Source organism: Mesocricetus auratus, unplaced genomic scaffold (genome assembly GCF_017639785.1).
Source record: "Mesocricetus auratus isolate SY011 unplaced genomic scaffold, BCM_Maur_2.0 Super-Scaffold_100007, whole genome shotgun sequence".
NCBI lineage: Eukaryota > Metazoa > Chordata > Mammalia > Rodentia > Cricetidae > Mesocricetus > Mesocricetus auratus.
In genome coordinates, this window is record NW_024429191.1 from 22,618,566 (window position 1) to 22,642,031 (window position 23,466).

At 38.0% G+C, this 23,466-nt stretch overlaps 1 long non-coding RNA gene across 1 annotated transcript; it reads right to left on the bottom strand.

Moving 5' to 3' along the window:
- Positions 1-10,547: 10,547 nt before the first annotated feature.
- LOC110341203 lies at positions 10,548-13,361 on the bottom strand. Its single transcript, XR_002383085.1, has 2 exons — positions 13,253-13,361; positions 10,548-11,879 (listed from the first exon to the last, which is right to left on the bottom strand). It is a non-coding gene; the product is annotated as an uncharacterized LOC110341203 (long non-coding RNA).
- Positions 13,362-23,466: the final 10,105 nt, after the last annotated feature.

Sequence of the window (23,466 nt, forward strand, 5' to 3'; positions counted from 1 at the left end):
GAAATCAACTTAAGGGGGAAGGGATTTATTTGGGTCTCAGATTCCAGAGGGATACAGTCTACAATGGGGAGGAAGACAGCAGCAGGAGCAGGAAGAGGACTGGTTTTCCTGTGTTCATGCTTAGGGAGGGAACAGTGACCAGAAAGTAGCTCCAGGCAGTAACATTCAAGCCCCACCCTCAGTGTCTCACTTCCTGCAGCAAGGCTTCACCTCCTAAAGTTTCTTTAACCCTCCCAAACACATGAGCCTAGGAAGGACATTTTACACTCAAACAATAGCACACACTAAATAGCTGCTCTCAGTCCTTATGAAGTATATTTAATCAGATTGGAAGGGGCTTCCTGTTACCCTGGCTACTTGATCTATAGTGCACTGCCCATCTGGTAAAAGATGTTGTGCAATCTACTCTGGGAAGTCTACTGATGCCATTCAGCTTTTTCATGAATGAAAAGACAGATCTGGCATCTCCCTTAGGACTCATAACACTGTCTCAAGAGCTTAGAGAAGTCTGGGACAAGTGCCAAGTCACATTAAGTATGAATTGGTAACAAATAACGCTTGTCAATCGCCTAAAGTAATTGATATCATGTTAGCATTCTAATGCATTTTAATTATGTCAGTGATGTTGCCGTAATATGCTCTTTCTTGAAAGTACTAAATATCTTTTAAAAAGTGTTATTGAGATAGTTTATTTGTCATAAAATTCACCCATTTGTAGTAAAAAAACACAATAGGATTTTGCATATTCACATTTATTTGTACCAATTCCCCTCTTTCCATATGTAAAAACATGTTTCATTTCTGTTCCCTAATGTTCAAACACCCCTCCGGATTATTTAATCTATTTGTTTTTGCTATGATCTTATTTCTTTTGGGAGTTTCATATAAATTCATCATGTGGATTTTGTGATTACTGCTGAATACTATTTTGTTGTGTGGATATTTTGATCACTCATTCAACAGTGGATGGATGTTTGGGTTGTTTACCCTTTGATGGTATAAATAGTGTGTGTGTGTGTCTGTACATGTGTGTGCGCGCGCACACGTGCATGCATACATGTGTGTGTTGATTATTTGAGAAAGGGTGTAACAGACCTGACTGTCCTGGAACTCACTTTGTAGACAAAGATGACCTCAAAATTACAGAGACCCACCTGCCTCTGCCTCCCAAGTGCTAGGGTTAGAGGTGAGTGTCACAATTTTCCTGCCCTTTTACATATTTTATCTGAACATGTGATAGATTTTCAAACTACATACATACCTAAGAAGCTCTAGTTTGATATTCTGAACACTGAGCACACAAATTTCCAGTATTACTACACTATTAAGAAATCTCATTTGAATAAAGTTTTGAATCCCCCTGTATATGCATCTACATTTATCTTGTCTGCTGTTAGCAGCATAGCTGTTTAACAAATGAAAAGTGCTATTTCACTGTAATTTTAATCTACATTTCCTTAAATCTACTTTGGTAATTATTTGCCATTTGTTTCAATTTTTTGAGAATATTGTTTCAGGTTTATCACTTGCTTTCTAATTGGGTTAATTGTTTTACCATTGTTAAAGTATAAAAATGTTTTGTATCTTATAAATACAAGTTCCCTGTTAGAGACACAATTGTTAGTTTTTTTTTAGAATAGAATAAATCATGCTTTTATTACTATACAGTTGAAAGCATAGTTTAAGCTGTCCTACGATGTCCTCTCATAGGGGCTGTGGAGGCTGATGAAATGGTGATGACTCCCTTGCTTGATCTGGGAGCAGATGGCACAAGAGTCCTCTTCTTATTGGGTGTTTCAACCCCCCCCAATAAACAGAAATAAAACCTCACACTCTTACAATCAAGTCAGTATATTATCAAAGAAAATTCTAGCACCAAGAGAATAATAACATTTATGGAGTTTAACAATTTTTTCTTCTTTGTTACACGTGTTTCTTTTATCATATATAACAAAAAAATGAGTAGTTCTTCCTAGTTCTTCTGTCATTTTAACTCATGTCTCCAGTCTGTATTTATTTAGTTCCTATATATGATATGATCTAGGGGTCCATCTTCATTCATTTGCACATAGCTGTACAGTTTGTTCTTCTTTTCTTCCACAGAGTTTTGCTATATATTCCTGGCTAGCCCAATACTAATTAAGTACAATAGGTTAATGTCACATTCATGGCAACTCCTGTGCCAATATTCTGAGTGCTGGGATATAAAGCTTGTACCACCATGCCTACCTTGTTGTTTTTATCATAAATATTGCATTTATGTGTTGACAATATTAGTCTTTAATTGAGACCAGGCATGGTGGTATATGCTTTTAATCACAGCACTCAGGAAGGCAGAGGCAGGGGCGATCTTTGTGAGTTCCAGGACAGTCTGGTCTGATAAGTGAGTTTCAGAACATGGAGCAAAAATCCTGTCTCAAAAAAGAGAACAATTAAACTGAATTAAAACTCCTATCAAAACACTATTCTGCCACAACTGATGGAATGTTTGCCTAGGATATACAAAGTCCCAGGTTCTATTCCTGTCAATAAAACCAAAGTGTGTAGACTGTAAGTATAAGGTTTATTTCTGAAATCAGTTCTATTCCATGGATTCATGTCACATTATCAAAGTAGCACAAAATACTGTCCTTTCCTTACAGAAAATATAAGTTTTAGTAAGTGTTAGAATCAGGAAATTTTAATCATCCAATCTTGTTTTCAGTATTCAAGATTGTTTAGAATAATCAGTGGCCCTTGCATTCCACTATGACTTTTTAATGTATATTTTTATTAATTCTTTGAAAATTTTATACATTCTATTTTTGACAAATCCACCCCCTTTTCTCAATTCCTCCCAGATCTAACTTTCATTTCAAACCCACCCAACTTTGTTTCTTCATTTTTTTTAACCCATCAAGTCTTGTTAGTGTTGATGATATACTCTTGGGTGTGTAGCCATCCACTAGAGAGTGTTTGATCTACCAGAGGCCATACATTAAAAAAAATGTATCTATGTATCTCCCCGTATCTATGTATTACCAATAACGCCTAGTACATAATCATCGATATCACCTAGTACAACTTTTGAAACAAAATTAACTTCTTCACCATAGCCATCTAGAATTTCAAAAGAGATGGTGCCAAATGTGTGGATCATTTGGAAGATAATTCCCACACTGGTAATGCTGTGTTCTCCTGATAAATAAGTAATATGATTCAATTTATTTTTTTTGTTTTTTGTTTTTTCGAGACAGGGTTTCTCTGTATTATTTTGGAGCCTGTCCTGGACCTCACTCAGTAGACCAGCCTTGGTCTTGAACTCACAGAGATCCACCTGCCTCTGCCTCCCGAGTGCTGGGATTAAAGGCGTGTGCCACCACCACCTGGCTATTTGATCATTTTTAACTTCAGCAACTTTTAGAATTATCAGCACACTAATCTTGTAATTCTTTTTTTAAATTTAACTTTTCACATATGTTACTCTCAGTTCCCTCTCCTTCTCCTCCCCCTTGACTCCCCAATCCTCCCAACCCCCCTCTGCTCCCCAGGGAGGGTATGGGTTTCCCTGAGGGATTTTCAGAGTCTGTTATACCATCCCGGGCAGGGCCTAGGTCCTCCCCTATGTGTCCAGGCTGAGAGAGCCTTCCTTCATGTGGAATGGGCTCCCAGAGTCTGTTTGTATGCCAGGAATAAATACTGCTCCAAGGTCCCACAGATTGCTGAGCCATCTTCTCTGACACCCAGGTTCTGGGCACCCACAGGGGTAGGATGTCTGGATCAGTCCCATGCTGGCCTCTCAGTAATAAGTCTGGGGATCCATGCATTCCCCCTTGTTTAGTTAGGTCAGCGGCCTCTGTGGATTTCACCAGCCTGATCTTGATTCCTTTGCTCATCACTCTTCTCTGCAACTAGGTTCCAGGAGTTCAATTCTGTTTTTAGCTGTGGATGTCTGCCTCTGCTTCTGTCAGCCACTGGTTGAGGGTTCTAGGATGGCATATAAGGTAGTCATCAATCTAATTATCATGGGAAGGCATTTAGGGTAGCCTTAATGCCAGGTGATGTCATTCTTGTAGATCTGTGAAGACCTCACTAGTGCCAGATCTCTCCTCTAACTTATAATGGCTCCCTCTATCATGGTATCTCTTATCCTCCCCTCTTTTAATCTTGTACTTCTTTCATTAAAGAATTTTAAGAATTTCATTATTTTGGATGATATTTTAAAAGTAATTATTCTCATAATTCCTTTTTTGAATTATTTATTACAAGTACATAGCAATAAAATAGATCTATATACAGATTTTTATTGAATGTTTTGCTTCCTGAAATTCATCTATGCTTACTTGCTGCCTGTAATATTTATCCATTTTAGTATACACTGTGCATGATGATTCACCTGCAAATAAGGATAGATATACATTTGCTTCAATAAACTAGGTGTCCATTATTTTTTTCTATGACTAATCACCTAAGACTTCCAATCAGCTAAATTAGATTCTCTCTCTCTCTCTCTCTCTCTCTCTCTCTCTCTCTCTCTCTCTCTCTCTCTCTCTCACACACACACATACATACACACCACATTTCGAAAGATTTCCATTATTTTTAAAAATAATTTTTATTATTTTCATGTGTCTGATATAATTAGTATGCACATATGTCCTGGATGCATTCTTTATCTCAAAGAGAAAATGTTAGTCATCTGCTGTAGAATATGCTGCTTGTTTAGCTGTAGGTTGTGTATACATATCCTTTAGTAAACTGAAGAAGCTTCTGTCTGTTCCTAAGTTCTTGGATATGTTTTTATTATGAAAACATCATTTCATGTTTTTAATGCTTACTGGCTTTTGTTAAATGCTTTATAAAAAATTTTGGTATTTATGGAGATGGTCCTATGTTACATTGTTATTTTTATTTAATTTTTTCCTACATTCTATCAATATAGTGTAATGCACTGATTTACTTTTATACATTGCATTTTAAACAGACTATAGGTTCCTAATAAGTAGTAAGTCTCCTGGATATATGTCATTGATCGTAACTGGCCAGAAATTTCATGAGAAAAATTCAACTATATTCTTAAAATTATTGGTCTATAAATTTTATAATTTGAATATTTAATGCATGAACATCTGTGCAACACTTGCCTGCAGTGCTCACCAAGACCAGAAGAGGGCAGCATCTTCAGAGACTGGTGTTACAGAAGGTTGTGAGCTCCCTTGGAAGTGCTGGGAATTGAACCTATAGTCTCCTGGTAGAGAAACCATTGTTTTTAACAGCTGAACTGTCTCTCCAGTCCCTGTATTTTCTTCAAATGTTTGGCAAAACGCACCAGTGAAGCCACTGGTCTTTGGCTTTCCTTACAGAAATATTTTGGTTAGTAGTTCAACCATTTTGCCTTTTATAGGTTTACTCCAAATTTCTGTTAGTTCTGGAATTTGGTTTGTTGTTTTAGTGTTTATTGAAATATCTCTACTTGATCAATACCATGAAGTTAGTGACATGCAGTCATTGTACTCTTTATGATTATTTTTGTTTATGTGACAATAATAATAATATGCCTTTTTCCATTCCAATTTTATTAATTTAAGTATTTTCTCTTGTTTGCATAATCATCTTAATTCTAGCTTATATTTTCTGGCATTTAGAATGTTCTTTCTTTCTTCTAAACTTCAGAAGTTTTATCTTACAGAATAAACCTAATTTGATTTTAATCTCAGAACTGCTAGGGACAGTACATCCTGTGAACAGAACTTGGGACCAAATTCCAGATCAAATGCATCACATCACCTAATGTCCACAGTATAATAATCATAGAGATTAAAATTAAGAAATTTGGCTGGACAGTGGTGGTGCACTCCTTTAGTCCCATCACTCAGGAGGCAGGTAGATCTCTACGAGTTTGAGACCAGTCTGGTCTATAAGAGCTAGTTCCATGACTGCCTCCAAAGCCACAGAGAAACTCTGTCTTGAAAACACCAAAAAAATTATGATTTAAATGAAAGAATATCAAAATGAATCTTTCTGCATTTTATTTTACAACATCATGTTTTCTCTTTTACCACCCTCCCCAAAAACAAAACTGTAACAATAACAACACAATCACTTAGTAGCAGGGTAGCCCTGATAAACCTACAGGATCACAGTGCCCCTCCTCTTTCCACTCTCCAGCACCCCACTCCTACTGCCTCCTGAAACAGATGACCCAGTGTGGTGATTTAAATATGAAGGCCTGCATAGACTCATATATTTAAATGCTTAGTAATCAGGTAGTGGCACTACTTGAGAAGGGATTAGGAGGTGTGGACTTGTTGGAATAAGTGTGTCACTGGGGGTGGGCTTCCAGGTTTCAAAAGCCCAAGCCAGGCCCAGTGTCTCTCTCTTCCTGCTGCCTGCAGATCCAGATGGAAAACTCCCCGATACTTCTCCAGCATCATGTCAGCCTGCATGACACCATGCTCCCTCCCATAATTTTATTAACTAAACTTCTGAAACTCTAAGCAAGCCGCAGCTAAATGTTGTATTTTATAAGACTTTCATGATGTTCTCTGCTCCTTCACTATAGTGGAAGGTTTCTAGGTCTCACTAATGGCGAATGTAGTTCTCAGGACTTTTGGGACTCAGCTTCAGCAGGGTTGATGCTCTCTATTAGCCACTGCTCATGAAGACAAATGCTGCTTCCCCTTGGAAACAGATGAAACTGACTGGATACTAAGGAATTGCTTTTACAACTTATAAATTATTTTGAGCTAATTCCTAGAAAGTGGAACTGAGAACCAACCAAAAACAAACCCAGCAACATTCCCCAATGTTATCTCTCCTCCAATTCACTACTGAGATGCTGTTTTTGGCTAAATTACCTCACCTGAAAACTAATGGTACATGAAAAATTCACTAGTCATCAATAATTCTTCTATTTTTGTCATAAGAAAAAACTTACACCTTTAGTGTCTTCTCTGATACACATACTCTCCTTTTTTGTCTTTTTCTCCTTATACAGTAGCTCTGGTTAGCATGGTCATACCTCTCAGAGAAAATCAAGCAGTCAGAGCTATAATAGAGTCAAAGTCACCATACTATGTGGAATACAAACTCTCCCAGGACATCGTTGCCATGGATATGAATTTGGTTTTCAAAAGTTGTCATGAAAAAGATACTCATTTTGAAAAGTTTCTTTTCATGGCAACTGGCAGCTTAATAATTTATTAAGATAACTGATTTCTTGACTGGATCATGTTAGTAAAGAAAACATCAGACTTTCTGTTTTATGAAAGAAAAATGTTTGAGCTTTGTCATTTAAAACAAAAACAGGGAAAGCATATTTTAAAATGTTGAGATTTCAAAGAAGATCTCTTCAACCGACATCTTCTTCCATTGCCCTTAACCCTCAAACCCCCTTTTATTTTCTGTGGCTCTTTGAAAATATATAAACAAAAGCACAACTCCTACAAAATTTCCAGACAGATCATTGACCTTTCATACACACACACACACACACACACACACACACACACACACACACACAAACACACACAAACACACACACAAACTCACAATTTTAAATGCCTTCTTAGTAAAAGTCCATGAGAAACCAAACGCCTATAATCTTGCTCAGGAGAGACTCTCAGCCCTACTTCATTTGAACCTCCTCTTTCTCCTTTGCCTGAGAGGCACTTCCAGAAACTAACAGAGAAACATGGGGTAGGGTTGCTGTCCCCCAAAGGTGTCTAATTATGATATTTCTCACCTTTGCCTTTTCTTTTTATAGTATTTGCCCATATTTTATCTTTTTCCCTCTAAACATTTCAAGGATCAATTCCATCAGTCTCAACCCTCTTAAGAACAAATAGAACCAACAAATTCTGTCAAAGAAGCTGTGAGCTGGATAAGAATGTGGCAGGTTTGCAGCATGAAGAGTCCAGAAATCGTAATGAGATTTACACACAGGGCAATGGAAGGAGCTCTGCTACCCTGTGGAGTTGTTGATGAACCGATATTCAGTTCCTTGGCTTCTGAGCCTGGCAGTTCACACATAATGTTACTGCTATTAGTCTCTCTCAGGGCAATGTCTAAATAATGTAATAACATTTCACAGTTATTAGCCTTTTCTAAGTTATTGCACTTTGCTGGTTCCTGGCAAGAGGCCCATGTCCTGGAGCAGAACTCAACTTTTAAACACTGTAGTGAATGTCCTATTTTAAATAATGGACTTGCCAACGGAAACAAAAGGATTTTATGCTCCTTCAAAAATCATTTACTTATCTATTTTAAGTGTTAGGGTTTTATGCTCTGAGGTGATTAAATCAAAGCTTGGCAGTATGTTCTTTCTCTACAAGTGTCAGAAGAAATGGCAAAGATACATTTCTGCCTTTGAGTTCATTGTCTATGAGGTTCCGGTACCCTAAAAGGTATATATTCAGAATTAGTGAGGATTAAAGTTATGGAAATTTTTGAAGTTGCTATTTTCATAAGACATGGAGGGAGCTGCATGGTAAGAGATAACATCTACTATCTTAACTTTCTTATCATGACCTCTAATGACATGAACTCTCTTCTCAGTGGCATAATTCCCTCCACTTTTGCTGGATAACTTTAGAAAAAGCCCCTTCTTTATTCCTATGTCTGGCGTGTTGGAGGACCATTTCAGTGAACAGCATTATACCTAAATGCTTATGACTTTCTCTTGACACATATTGTGCCTATATAATGTAATCCACACTCTCTTCTCCACCTCTACTTCTCATTTATAAAATATTCTACCACAGTATAGAAAAGGTAAGTCCACTCATTCCTGTCCTAGAAAGACTTCCTACAGCCAAGTGAACATTGAAGTTCATAGCCCCCTCAACACACCACCATTTGACAACAAAGAATTTATGAGGTGGTTAAAAGACATTTAAGGAATTTCTCAACAACCTTAGCCATCAGGGAAATGCAACTTAAAATGACTCTAAGATACCATCTAACACCTATCAGAATGACTAGGAATCAAAACCACTGATGATAGCTTATGATAGAGACAATGTGGAGTAAGGGAACATTCCTCCATTGCTGATGGGAGTGCAAACTTGGACAGCCACTTTGGAAACCATTATGGCAGTTTCACAGAAAATTGGGAATCAATCTACCTCAAGACCCAGAAATGCCACTCTTGGGCATATACCCCAAAAATGCACAATCATACCACAAGGACATTTGCTCAACTATGTTCACAGCAGCATTATTTGCAATATGCATAACCTGGAAACAAACTAAATGTCCACCAACCAAATAGTGGATAAAGAGGAGGCCTCACTCTCTCTGAGAAGTGGATGGGTGGAGGTGGGGAAGAGAGGGGAGCAAGAGGAGGGGAGTGAGGGGAACTGGGATTGGTATTTACAGTAAAAAGGAGTATTTAAAAAAGAATTGAACTCCAAAACAAAAGAGAGAGAGAATGTGTTACATTCTACACAATGAAGTACTACTCAGCTGTAAAGAAAAAAATGACATTTTGAAATTTGCAGACAAATGGATGGAACTAGAAAAAACCATCCTGAGTGAGGTAACCCAGACCCAGACAGACAAACACAGTATGTAGTCACTCATGCAAAGGATAACCAGGCTAAAATCCACAACCCTAAAGAAACTAGGTAAAAGGCGGGACACACATGGAGGGCCCTAGGAAAGGAAAATAGTGATGACCTCCTGGATAAACTTGGAGGAGCATACAAAGGAGAAGATAAGGGATGGAAATATGAGGGATCAAGAAGACTGACTTGGAGGAGGGATGGAACAGCAGAGAAATGAAAGAGATATCTTGATAGAGGGAGGCATTGTGGGCTTAGGGAAAAACCCGGTGCTAGAGAAATTCTCAAGAATCCACAAGGATGACCCTTGCTAAGCATCCTAGCAATAATGGAGAGGGTGTCTGAATGAGCCTTCCCCTTTAATCAGATTAGTGACTTGTCAACATAGAACCTATATCCAGTAACTGATGACAGCAGATACAGAAATCCACAGTCAAACACTGGGCTGAGCTCCTGGAGTTCAATTGAAGAGAGGGAGGAAGTATCACATCAACAAGGGTATCAAGAAAATGATGTGTGAAAACCACAGTGACAGCTGGCCCATGCTAGCGAGATTTCACAGACTCTGAACTGACAGCTGTTGAGCCTACATGGGACCAGACTTGACCCTCTGAAGGATGGGTGGGATTGGCAGTGGCACCAAGACCTATCCCAGGTCCATCAGCTGGCTTTTTGGAACCTGTCCCTATGATTGGATACCTTGCTCAGATTGTTGGCTCATACAGACTTTGGAGATCTCAAGTACCACAATACCACCATGTGAATTGTAGATGAATGGACACAAATGATGAAAAATGAATTAACCAGATTTATAAAAGAGACAAATTTTATGAAAAATGAGAAATGTAAAGTAAACATCTAATAACTCAGCAGTTGTCCTTATAAAATGTTGGGCTGTACTCTCTAAGTTTTACAAGTTGTCGAGACTTCACGTAGATCTTCTTTAGGAAGTAAGCATATTAGCTACCTACCTCATGATTGTGATCAAACATCTAACAAAACAACTTAAGAAAGGTACGGTTTATTTGGTTCACAGATGGAGAGTAAAGTACACAATGTCTGGGAAGGCTTGGCTAGAGGAGCATGAGGCAGCTGATCACATTGTATCAGAAGTCAGGAGCCAGAGAGAGATGAATGCTGATGTTGAGATCACTTTCTGCTTTTTTTCAGTTTGGTTCAGGGCCCATGGGACAGTATTGCCTGCTTTTAATATAGACTGTCTGACCTTATCGCAATATAGAAACTGACTCAGATACGCCCAGTAGTTTGCCTCTAGTGTGATTCTAGAATCCATCAAGGTCAATATTAAAATTTAGTTTCAGTCAACTTCTATTTCTTGGGAATTTCCTATTATTCCTTATGGATGAGAACACATTAGATACAGCATAAAAGGAACAAGAACATTCTTATGACCAAATACGATACATTATAGTATAGTCAGATGGCTTTCACTGACATTGAGAAACTTGATCCCATATAATTCTATATAAACAAACTCGTTATGGTGAAGGGAAGGAAGCCCAGAAGGGACAAATAATGATTTTGAACTGTCATACACCATGTATCAGAAATAACACTTGGCTCATTCCTATGCTTTCCATGGTGTCTTCTGTAAAGGAGAGAGAAACTGTGTTGAGTAATACCAGCTGCATAAATGGGATTCTTAGTTTATCATCAGACAGTATATGAAGAAATTCCTCCTACATCACCCTCATGTTCTCAGATCCACCAATCACAGTATGTAGGCATCAGAGTCTTCACACTTTTTAAAAAACATATCCATGCTTCCGACATTAAAACTGGAGATAATAAATAAAAGAACTTGGGGTAGTTCCTGGAACCTAGTAGAATGGTACCAACACATTAGCATCAGAGTGGAGAAGCCTCTTCCCTCTCCCTTGGTTTTCTGAGTAATTTGTTGATCATCAGAATAACCCATGGAGGAGTACTTTGCTGATATCAGAATAACTTATGGAGCAGAAGAATGTTAAGCCTCAGCAGGGCAGCATTTCGGCCTAGAGTGTGTGATCTTTTTACTGTTTTGAGTACTGGAATTAGTTGACTTATCCAAGTAGGTACTCTATTCTTCACCTTCACACTGTTCCCATTGGTTATTTTCAGTAACTCTACTCTTCAATGGATTCACTTTTATGAAGATGCCTTTATCCTTTTTCTTCTCTTTTACCTTTACCTACATCAGCTATGAATTCTCTTTTTTGATATCATAAACTAAACATCTTCAAAATCATCATTTCCACAAAGCTATTGCAAGAAATTCCTTTTGTACATTTGAACAATTTCTTCTTTGTCTTCTCTAAACAGCATATGAACGATTTACTGTAAGAGGACAGACCAAATGGAAAAGAGAATGTGAGCCTAGCACAATCATTTATGGTCTCAGCTTCCTTACTGTGGACACCATGTGACCAGCTGCCATCATGACTTCTTGTCATTATGGACTTTACCTTGAACTAAGGTCCAACAATAAGCCTTTTCTCCATTGAGTTGCTTTGATCATGATATTTTATCACTGTAAGAGGAAATTAATAACTAACACAGTATATAACAGCAAATTTGTGACTGGTCAGAGCAGAAGAATCCCTTAACCACAAATGACTTGAGTAGACCTAGACCCCAGGAGTAGTGAAATGTGACACCTAGATAAAAAGTTCGAAGCTTCACATTATTGCATTTACACTCCTGTATGCTATCCTTACATTTTCAGTAAACGTTGGTCAAATACTATAACCCAGCCTTAGTTACGATTATCAGCATGGAAATATGTCCAGTTTATAAATTCAATGAGGCAGCTAGAATGGCGTTTTCTGGAAGAGGCAATGACCAGAGGAAGCGAGAACAGAAGGAGCAGAAATCGGGAACAACAGAACAGATACATTGCAGTTCTCAGAGGATCCACACAACAGAAGACACAGGGATGGAGCTGCTTTCGATGGCAGGACCCAAGACATGTTTAGAAATTGTAGTTAATGCTACAGGAGTAAATGCATTGCTTGAACACAGGCACTGCGTTTCTTCAGCTATCTTTAACTTAGAGGTTTGACATTTGAGTACATGTCCTTCTTCTTGATTCCTCCAATATGCTGTGTGTCTCCTTTCCTCTTTTACAGACATCCAGAAACTGAATATCAGTGTTTCTGTGTTACATGCTTAGACTCAGAATCAAGTCAAAGTCAAATCCCTTAAGGCGAAATGGACAGGACAAAAGGAGGCTGCCATGCAGAAGGATCAGGTGGAGAATTAGGACAACTAATGGAAGATGGGAAGTGGGAATGAAGTGGAGGAGTGTGAACTTCTGCTCAGGCTACAATGTGCAGCATTCATTTTCTTAGCATTGACTGTAGTTACTACAACACATGACTATCATCTAATTTAATTGATTGTCACCAACTGCCACATAGCAGTGAAGTAAACCTGAAAGGCAATATTTGTAATGAGTTGCAACATTATCAAGAAAGCAGAGAGAATTAATGGATTCTTAGAAGAGTCCAAGACAAAGCAGGGCAGGTGAGTGCCCGTGTATGTGTCTAAGAGAAGCTGCTAGTACACACATAGCAACATGTCCCACCCTGCCATCTGAGGACATGCTAACACTTATTGAGCACTTCCTGAGCACCCAGGATCAAGCTAAATGTTTCCACTGTAACATCTCACTCCCACCAAGGATCAGACAGGCAAGGGCATGCTATTACCTTTCATGCTTAAATGAGAAAAACGAAGTTTGGAGGGGTTCAAGTGCTGATTCAAGGTCACAGAATATGGTGAATATCGTCTGCATTCTTCGAGTTGTATGTCAGCCCATTACACCATAGGCTTTCTCCTACCAGGTTTGGAATCACTTCTTTCTGGCTGCTTGTACCTTCCTTCTTTCCTTCTGTCAGGTGAAAGTTGTTTATCTCAGGTGAGTATCATTTTTAAATAGCTTTACCCACCTCAGGTGGCTGAGCCTGGAAACCGTACAGTCCTTATCTCAAGTACTCTCTGCTGAAGATATTTTTTTGGTTTAAAGAGCCCGGGGCAGGTCAGGGAACAAAGGGGTAAGCACTCAACTATTTTTGTATTATCTTCCATGTCTTATTAATGATAATGTGACCAAGACCCAGCAATCAGGGAAAGTTTGAAAAACTGAGCACAATGTCAGTACATTCCCTCAAAAGTGGGTATTGTGACCTAAAGTTACTTGGAAAAAGACAACAGCTGTGCTGAGCACAATATAATGGGTGATTGGAAGTTTGGGGTTGTAGAGAGATAATACTGTAGGATCCAGGCCTAAGTACAAGTAATCTTGGGCTGCCTTGGACCCTTGAATAGCTATTGTTCTTCTGTGTGTGACCTAAGACCTTTGCGACTATTGGGGAAGTCTCTTGAGAAAAAACAAACACACTGCCTAATTTTTCCCAACCCAAAAGCTAAGAATGTTGTCAGATGGCTTCTGATGCCTGAGAAAGAAGTTGGTTCTTCTGCTGTCACCCACCAGCATGATGTTTCCACCAACATGCTTGAAAGGTGCCTTGGTGCCTGACTCTCTCTGTTCTGTTACTACAACACAGCTTCACAGAACTATTGCATGTTGGAAGATGGGGTAAACGTGTGTTCCCAGGTGAGAGTTGTTTTTCTTCCATGGACATTATCCAGGTGAGCCGAATAATTTAAACCCTACTGAAGTCTGTTTCCCCACTTCCACTTCAAATGGAGCTGAAAAGGTGTGTAGAAAGCAAAACAGGACGGAAGAGACATTCACAGTCCTAGGCCTGAGGTAACAAGTTGTTTTAACTGTTGTTATCCACTAATAATATTAATTAAAAGAAGTTTTTTGTTTGGCTGGGGGTGGGGAGGTGAAGGGGGAATGGTGAGGGCGGCAGAGAAAATGAAATCTAGCAATGAGTTTTCTTAATTTGCATTGTATGAGTAGTCTGTGTCCAAGGTAAATATTTTAATAAACATAAAGCAAACACCTCTAGTGAGACCAGGCCCTGTGGTTCATGCCGAGGACACTCAAATCAATATGAATTGTGTCCTACAGGGTAGATTTCTCTAAATATTTATGACTATTCCCAGAGAGAGGAAAATGAAAGCTCAGGGTCCTAGAGAAATGAATTGTCTTTTCAAGGTCAAATGCCATAGACATTTGTGGGCAAAATGATAAGTCAGACCTAACGCCTGGGATATCCCACACTGCCTTCTGCAATGCTGCCTCAACCAAACATAATTAGAAATGAAAAACTTGAGAAAACTAACACCCAGTATACAATGAATTCTAGCATCAGCTGTAAATTATTCTCTCCACTAGTGCAGGAAATTGGGTATTAACTGTGTTTAAATCAGGGGAAAAAACAGAGCTGATTTAAATTCTACATGCGAAGATCATTTAGAAGTTGAAAACTCTGTAACAAAAAGTCACAGACAGATTCTCAAGAAGTTGAAAACTCTGTAACAAAGAATCATAAACAGATTCTCATGCGCTTCGTTCAAGCCCAGCCTGGCCCTATGTTGGTTGTTGCTAATGTATTTCTGATGCTAAGGGAGTGTATATTGGGGCAGGGGCAGGATAAAGAATAAGCTGTAGGGAGTGATATTTGACAGTTGTTTTTACTACTGACACTATCTTTCTATAGTCTCAAACTCCCAAAGAATCAGCCCCTAACATCAAGTCCTTAAACACACAGAACAGAAAGAACATGCAGCTACATCCAATGGGAGATCTTTCTTAGACTTTCTGTGTGGTAATCACAAAGCGAAGTCACAAGCCAGTGACTTCCTGGCTTCAGGAGGAAGCCAGTCTAAAGCAGATTTTCTCACTTCTGTTCCTAACTCTAATGTAAAACCTGAAGGCTTCCTCTTGGCCAGAGCCAGAATGAGGCCATAAGCAGGGATAAGCAGCCTGGGCAATGTGAGGCTAAGAGAGAACAACAGAAGAAATGGAAATGGAAGGGATTGGTATGTTAGAATTAGGCAATGATAATTAATTATACTAACATCTCCTATTATAAATGACTACAGTGTGCCAATCATTGTTCATAAATCATCACTAACATGTAAATTGAGTTCTCTATCTGCATGTTAAGGGATGACATCACAGAGAGTTTGGCAACTCTCATAGATTACCTGAGGCTCGACAGCAGTTGTCAGCATAGTATTATCAAAATCTACTGTCTGTTATCAAAATCTGCTGTCTGTTATCAAAATCTACTCATTTTCTACTTGGTGTGCTACATGGCTATTAAAAAATAGAAAAAGACTGAGAATGCACTTACTACTCCCTGAATTCAAAACTTAAAGTATTTACTTTCCTCCTTTGGAAAACAAAGAAATTAAACCTCATCTAGAAGCATCTTTAAACAAACAGAAACTTAATACCCTCAGAAATCTTCTTTGGCAAAGCATACCTTATAATAGCTCCAAGATTACTTTATTTAATTCTCAGTTTATAAAACCACTTTGGTTTAAACAGAATAAATACAATGAGCATCATAATGAAGTGAGACTCTGCAAGTGGAAATAACCATGTATGAACAAAAAATTTGCAGTTTCTTGAGACCCATCATAGAGACAGATGTTTAAGTCTAGTGTCCTGACCCTACATCATGGAAGAGTAATTGGAAGGTATTATTTTTAGGTCACATTTGTCATATGCATCTGCTTGATCTTCATGCCCCCAAGTATTTTGGGTTCTGTTTAAATGTATTCGTAAGTGTGAGACTCAACTTCTTTTGAAAATTCTTGCACTGAGCTCAACCCATTAACATTATAAATCATAAAGAATATAATGCTTAAAATTTCATTTTTAAGGAACATTTCTCTGTTGGCAACATCTCTTGCTTCCTCAAGAACAAGTTAGAAAATAAAAAAGAAGTAAAGGCTGGAATATTGTGCTGAAGGTATTCAAGATAATGTGTAATCAGAATAATGTTGAGTGCCAAGTGTGATACTGGTTTCTGGAAACGTTTATCTTATGAAATGAATCATAATCACAGTACAGTGTCTTGGCATGAATAGGAAAAGTAAAGTTCCCTTTACAAATTCTTTCCCCCACAATAAAATCTAGATGAATGACATGTTAGTAATTTCCTGAGATGTGTCATTAAAAATATTGCTTCCAGACGTCTGCTTTTCTCTAATGTACCACGTGTTTCAATGATTTGGTTTGGTAGACCGACAAAATTGACTACAGTTGGCTCCTTTTGGGAAACAAATAGAGAACAAGTACCCTGAGCATTGTTGCTGAGTGTGACTCATGCATATGTGTTACACGATGCAGTTTACCTCCACCTCACCCCTTCCAGTCCCAAGATCTAAACTTCTAATTATCTGGCACCAAACCAATATGCCCTCTACATTAGCCAGTATGATCTTTGAAAGCAAGTCAAGCATCACACTTTCCTGTGTTCCTTCAGTGAAGCCCAATTGCACTTAGGTCTAAACCAAAACTTTAGTCTGATCTGTGGGGCTCTGCATGACCACATGCTACCCACTGCCTCCATCCTCTTGTATTATGTTCCCCAAAGCTCTTCCTCCACCCACACTGGACTTCTGAGTCTTTCCTGACTCAACCTTTACCTCCTTAAGTATGTCTAAGTTCCCTTAACAAGGTTTTCTTCCTGATTCTTTTTTTTCCTGGAAAGTTTAGTGGGTGTGTTCATTTTTCTTGGGCTGTCTCATTATACCAAACCACATAGACTCAGTGAATTATTTGCCACTGTATCCCATGTATAGTACAAATCATGACAGAGAAGTACTTGTTTTATGAATATATTTCCTCTTTTCAGTTGCTTTTATTTCCATTGCTTTTCCTATTCAACCTGACACTCTTCAGAAAGTCTCCTAGAAAATGTTCTTACAAACCATCCTGATGCATCTTACATTCACCTCCTGTATCTTAATGAACTGCTTAGTTAATGCTCTTTTCTGCTAAGCTATGGTCCACAACTTCCCATCCCTATGGTATCAGTCAGAGTATGGGGTGTAGCACTAACAGAGCCTCAGACATTACTAACATAAATATATAGAGTATTAAGGACAGGTTGGCTGCTTCTCAAAACAAAGTCCCACTTTAGGAATGAATCTGCAATGTGAGCATGCATGTGTGTGTTGGGGCAGGGGTGCTGGTTGCCTGCCATTGACTGAAATTTGCCCTTGGCCTTGTCCACAGCAACAACCCACGTATTTCAACAAGCAAGAGCAAAGCAGGCTCTTCTCAGCAGTTCTATAAGGCTGTGTGGAATTGTTGTATGAAATTGATTCATTTCTTGGGTATCGTCTTCCTACCTGTACAGAATGCCTCCAAGGGCTTAGCTATGGTGTCTTCATTTGCTTTTGAAATATGAATAGACTTGGCATTGCTTGGCAAGAATTATCCTTTTTGCATTCTCCTTGAGGTAATAAAAATGGAAAAAATCTTTTAAGGGAAAAAGTATGGATTTGAAATGATCTTTTTGAAATGAAGAACTAAATTAAAATGCAAGCACTCTAAGAAAACTTTGCTCTATACCCTGGCAGTAAGAGGAAAGAAGAAGGAAGGTGTTGGTGTTATATTTGTGTGACATAATCCCCTCACATAGAAAGACGTACGGCGCAGATGATGAATTTAAGTAGGCTAATTCCAACTCTTTCCTTAGGGATCTGGAATTGATATTTCATAATTCTGGCCACCTTTTACTTTTCTTGAGTTAGGGAGAGAAAGGCCAAGAAATTATAAGACGAAGAACAGCAAGCCAGTCTACCAAGATAAACTATGAAAAAGCATAGGAGTCAAACAGAAGAGAAGGATGACACAGGCACCAATAGACAGAATAATGAGGCCTGGGGCCTGGCTGGTACAGGGTATTTTTAGATTTCTTCAGATAGGGGTAGAACAGACATCTCAGGATATACATGGGATTCCTTATGAGTTGCTATGTATACTCTGTGTGGTTTGAACAAGTCCCCCTTTCTGGAAATTTATGAGACTTTTTAAGTTATATAATAATTTTTTGATGAATGTTTGTACTAGCTTGAGGTTTTTAATACTATAGTTTACCTGAAAACCCTGAAAAATAAGATTTTCCTTAAAATGTGGGAAAATGAAAAAATGAGCTGAGACCTGTAAGGAAGCAAAGAGAGACCTATCGGAAAGTGAAACATAAAGCTGAAATCAGGAATTCCTCTGTCCAAGTATGTGGCTCATGGGCTGGGTAGTGCCTATTGTTCTTGGCAAGAAGGGACATCAGTGTGGACTGACAGAATTAGTATTTGTTTCTCTACATTATCAGACAAAAGCCAGCAGGTAAGCAGAAAGCAAGCTTCAAGTTACATAGAAAATGAAATACTTTCTAATTATGTATTGATTAAATAACTAAGGGAAGTGTTTGTCTTCCAGGCTCAAGCACTGTTTTCAGTTAATCTGCAATTTTTTAAAATCCATAAGCAAATTATTTTAAGCTCTACAGTTAACTTAGGACACAATGGTTTCTGGTGAATGATGTATGAAAACGCATGTAACCCCAGAATTAAACCTTTATATCACATTGTTTTTACTGAGAAGTATCTTTTATTTTTTTCCTTTTTTAAAATTTAAATTAGAAACAAGCTTGTTTTACATGTCAATCCCAGTTCCTTCTCCTTGCCCCCCACCATTCCCCTATTCCATTCCCTTTCTGCTCCCCAGGGAGGGTGAGGCCTTTCATGGGGGAACCTTCAAAATCTGGCATATCATTTGAATATAAAAGATAAGGGAAACTTAAAAATCTACATTTTCATGTAGATTCTATATGGGCCTTATACCATAAATCACTACAATTTGTACAAGTATGTGGAAGATAGAACCCAGACCATTTAAATAAGTTTTATACACACTGCCAGTGGCAATTCTTAGTGTAAAGTTCAAAGGAAAAGGAAGATGCCTCAAATCCTTAACTCTTGCTTCCAAATATTGAAAACAAGTGAGCTTTCAAGTTTTCCACTTTTCAACGGTCTATTCTTTCATGGAGTATTCCAATTAAAATGAAAAGGAGGGGTGTGGAGATTGCTCTGGGGTAACGAACTTGTCTCAGTGTGGTGTTCAGCTCCTCAGAGTTCAGATTCCCGGGGCCCATGTAAAGCCAAGTCAGGAGTGGGTCTCTATAACTCTAATTCCAAGAGCAAGATGGGATGTAGAGATGGGGCATTTGCAACCAACAAGTAGAAAGGAACAAGTGACACTGGAGTTGGTCTTCTGGCCTTCAAATGTACACAGCAGCATTCACAGACTTGCATTGCCTCCCATCCAGTCATATACACAGTCCTCAAAACTCATGACTCTAAGTCATGTGTGCATTATAAATGGGAAAAGACACATGATAAACACTTAAGGGACTTCAATTATAGTCCTGCCTATGAGTTTTCGTGACTGTATATACTAAGATTAAAATGGGACTTTCATTTTTCTGTATCTCAAAGCTCTACAATAGACACTATGGCATAGATGGTCTTGTTTTGAAGATATAAACCACTGGTTACAACATAGTTCTTTTCACCCAGTATGGAAGTTGATCTTCACCATGGTGAACTTCCTATTGGAGCTTTCTCCAAAGTATATTTTTCTCTGGTTTTGTTTTTGGTTTTTTGCTCCCTCCTTTGTCTTAGGACTTTTGTAAGCATTATTTGGTAGGGGAACTGAACTTTCTTTGGTTGGTTAATGAGAACCTTTTTTGCATAAAATCATACAATTGAAACAAATGGAACATTTAAATCCATAACAAATCATTAAAGCAATGGTGATTAACCTTTCATATCTGTGAAGGATTCTGTAGCTAGAAAGGCAAGGCAGCATCTTGTATGTAAGTGCTCTGTTGGTGGAAACCTGCTGGCCCAAATGCTGTTTTAATCACTGGTTAGAAATACAAAATGAAGCATAATTCAATTTGAAAACTGTTGTTTTTCAGATGCAAACCTTCCCATAGTGATTGGAGATAAGAAGGTAGGCTTTTCCATCTACACAGCAGCACTCCTCTGCAGATTAGAGTATATTTTTATAAACACAATTTATTTAGACTCTGCATAACTAGGATAAGGAATAGCTTTTGGAAAATGAGACATATATCATATGGAATGATAAAAATACTATTCTAGGCAAAGGATAGGACAGAAATTACAATTTGAGTGGGATAATCATCAAACTATTTTAGATAATCCTTGTTGTTTTAAACTAATGCATCTGTCACCTTTACACAGATCTCCAAAGAGTTCAGGGTTGGTTTGAAATGAGCCAAACTAGTTCTGGTGCATACCTTACTTTTAGCAAGACAACAAAACAGAGACTACCTACTTAGGCTACTGTACAAAAGATAATATTCATTTGTTATTCACTTACTGACAAAAACTATTGAATATGCACTGTGTGCATAGCCTTTTAAATAATATTAGGAGGGTACAATGACAAGCTTACTTCTCCAAATTTAAGGAATATAAGATAATAAATGATAAAGGGAAACTGTATAATAAATCTAATTGCTAGATAAAATAGGGCCCATGAAAACAACAGGCATTAACTCTTAAAGGCCTAGAAATTTTCAAGTCATTTAATTTAATACCATAGGCATGAACAGTAGATGACTAAGGGAGAAAGAAAATCCTAAGGATATGCTTAGGGAAATATCAAAAAAATAAATGTGGCAGAAAAAAAAAACTGTTCAAGCACATCTAACAGGCAAGTATTCAGAGTTCACTAGAGGGAAAAGAGAAAGGTGTGGGTGAAAAATTGAAGATATAATGTACAGTACCACCTGATCCCATTGAACTTTTAGGGGTAAGTTCACCAATATGCTTCTGCACATTCAAGACTGTTCAATTTTTGGTTATTTGAACTTAGCATATATTCCTTTTAAAAAATCTTTGTTTTGAGATGTTCTTGTCATATACTCCATAGTGACCTAGAACTCACTATATAACTGAAGCTGGATTCAAATTTTCTAGCCTTCTGCCTCAGAGTTCCAAGTTCTGGCATTAGGGGTATTTGCCACTAGCCCTTTTGACCAGTTTTTTAAGTTGCAGTTAGATTATCCAAATTCATTGTGTATGTCTTTCAAGATCTTACTATTAGACTTCTTGAGCAATATCAGTTGTCTTAGAATAGACACCAAGTAAGATTCTGATCATTGGGAAACTCAGTAATTCCAGTGACCCAAGATTCTGCCACTGAGCCTGGATTGCTGGAGTTGAATTGGATCAGTCTTCTCTCCCAAAAGCAACAATTCACTAAGTTTCTGAGGACAGGACTGGAAGACAATTCAATCTATTTAGAAGGGTGATATAAATGTTGACAACAGGCTTTGTCTCAGAGTCTAACCTGTAGATCATCCTGCTGTGACCCAGCACACTTTCAAAACAGAAGGTCCATTTGAAAGCCAGGTCTCTTAAGCCAGTCTAGAGCAACCTTGGCCTCAGATGGCGACCTCTGGGCTAGCAGAGCAGATGAGTTTCAACCTCCCTAATCTGTATCATGAGAGGGGGGAGGGTACCTGTTGTTTTTCTGAGATTCTCCAGATTCCTGATACAATGAGATGAAATTCTTAAACTAAGAGTCAGCTTTGGTGCTCAGAAGAAACTCTCCAAAAATAATCCTTAAATTATGACAGGGAAGCTGTCTCCTTGCCAACGCCTATGGGTGAAGTTCTAGAATAACTGAGCCCAAACAGAAACCCACACTTCAGTAGAGTAGTCTCTTGACCTGTATGGGTGTCAGAGAAGCTTGGCCCCTATTGTATCCCTGAGATGATATAGATTCTTGTAGATGTGAACCCAGGGACAGCTTAGATGGCCAAGGTACTGCTTTCTCTAACAACAATCCAAACTTCATGTGAATCATTTAATTGGATTTTTATTGAAAACAGTAAAAATCACAGAGAATATAATTACAAATGATTGAGAGTTAGTGAAGTAAGAGGAAATAAACATGTTCAATATGTATGTACACAACAGTGGAACACTCAAATATGTAAAGCAAATGATAATGGACTTGAAGGGAGAAATAGCTTCCAGTAGTAATGCTTGTGAACTTTAACCCCACTTTCAGCAAGAGACCCATTATTTGGACATTCACACAGAAATCACACATAGAAGTGTTAAATTTTTACCCTTGACCCTGTGGACCTAGCAGACGTTACAGAAAATCCCATCCAACTGTCACCAGATGATTATTTTTCTCTTCAACACATGGGGTACTCTCAGGAGCATATCATGTGATAAAGCAAAAGTCCCACAACCTTTCTGAAAAAGTGAAATAGTTTAAAAGTTTAAAGTATCTTTTCTGAACAACATGCAATTCAATGAGAAATGAATGGTAACAAAAAGGCAGGAGAACTTTGGTCAGACGGATTGTAGGAGAGAACAATCTATTTTCAAAAAAATTAAAAAGGAAACTATATCAATATATGGATAGTAAATGATTTGCTTTTGGCAATCGGATCAAAGAGGAAATCAAGAAGGAAACTTTTTTAGCATCTTTGAACCAAATGATTATATAAGCACAGCACACTCAAACCAGTGGAAGAGACATCAAAAGTAGTACCAGAGGGAAGTTAATTGTAAATGATGCTTGCTCAGAGCAACAGCTCCTTCATACAATCTTGTCAGTCTGTAATTATACCTCAAGGAAATACAAAACTAAGAACAAACCAGAGTCCAAATTAGAACAAAGAAATAATAAAGAACACAGTGGAAATAAACAAAAATGGGAATCAAAGATCAATGCAGAGTTTATTGAAACAAAATGCCAGTTTTTTGGCAAAATACACAAAGTAGAAAACTCTTAGCTATGGTAAGTAAAAAAGAGATACGATCAAATAAATAAAACAATTAATAAATAAAACCATTTAAAACTGGGGTGCCTTCATCAAACTCAACCCTCCAGGTCTCAGAGAGCTATGAAGAAGAAGAGGTGGAAATATTGTAA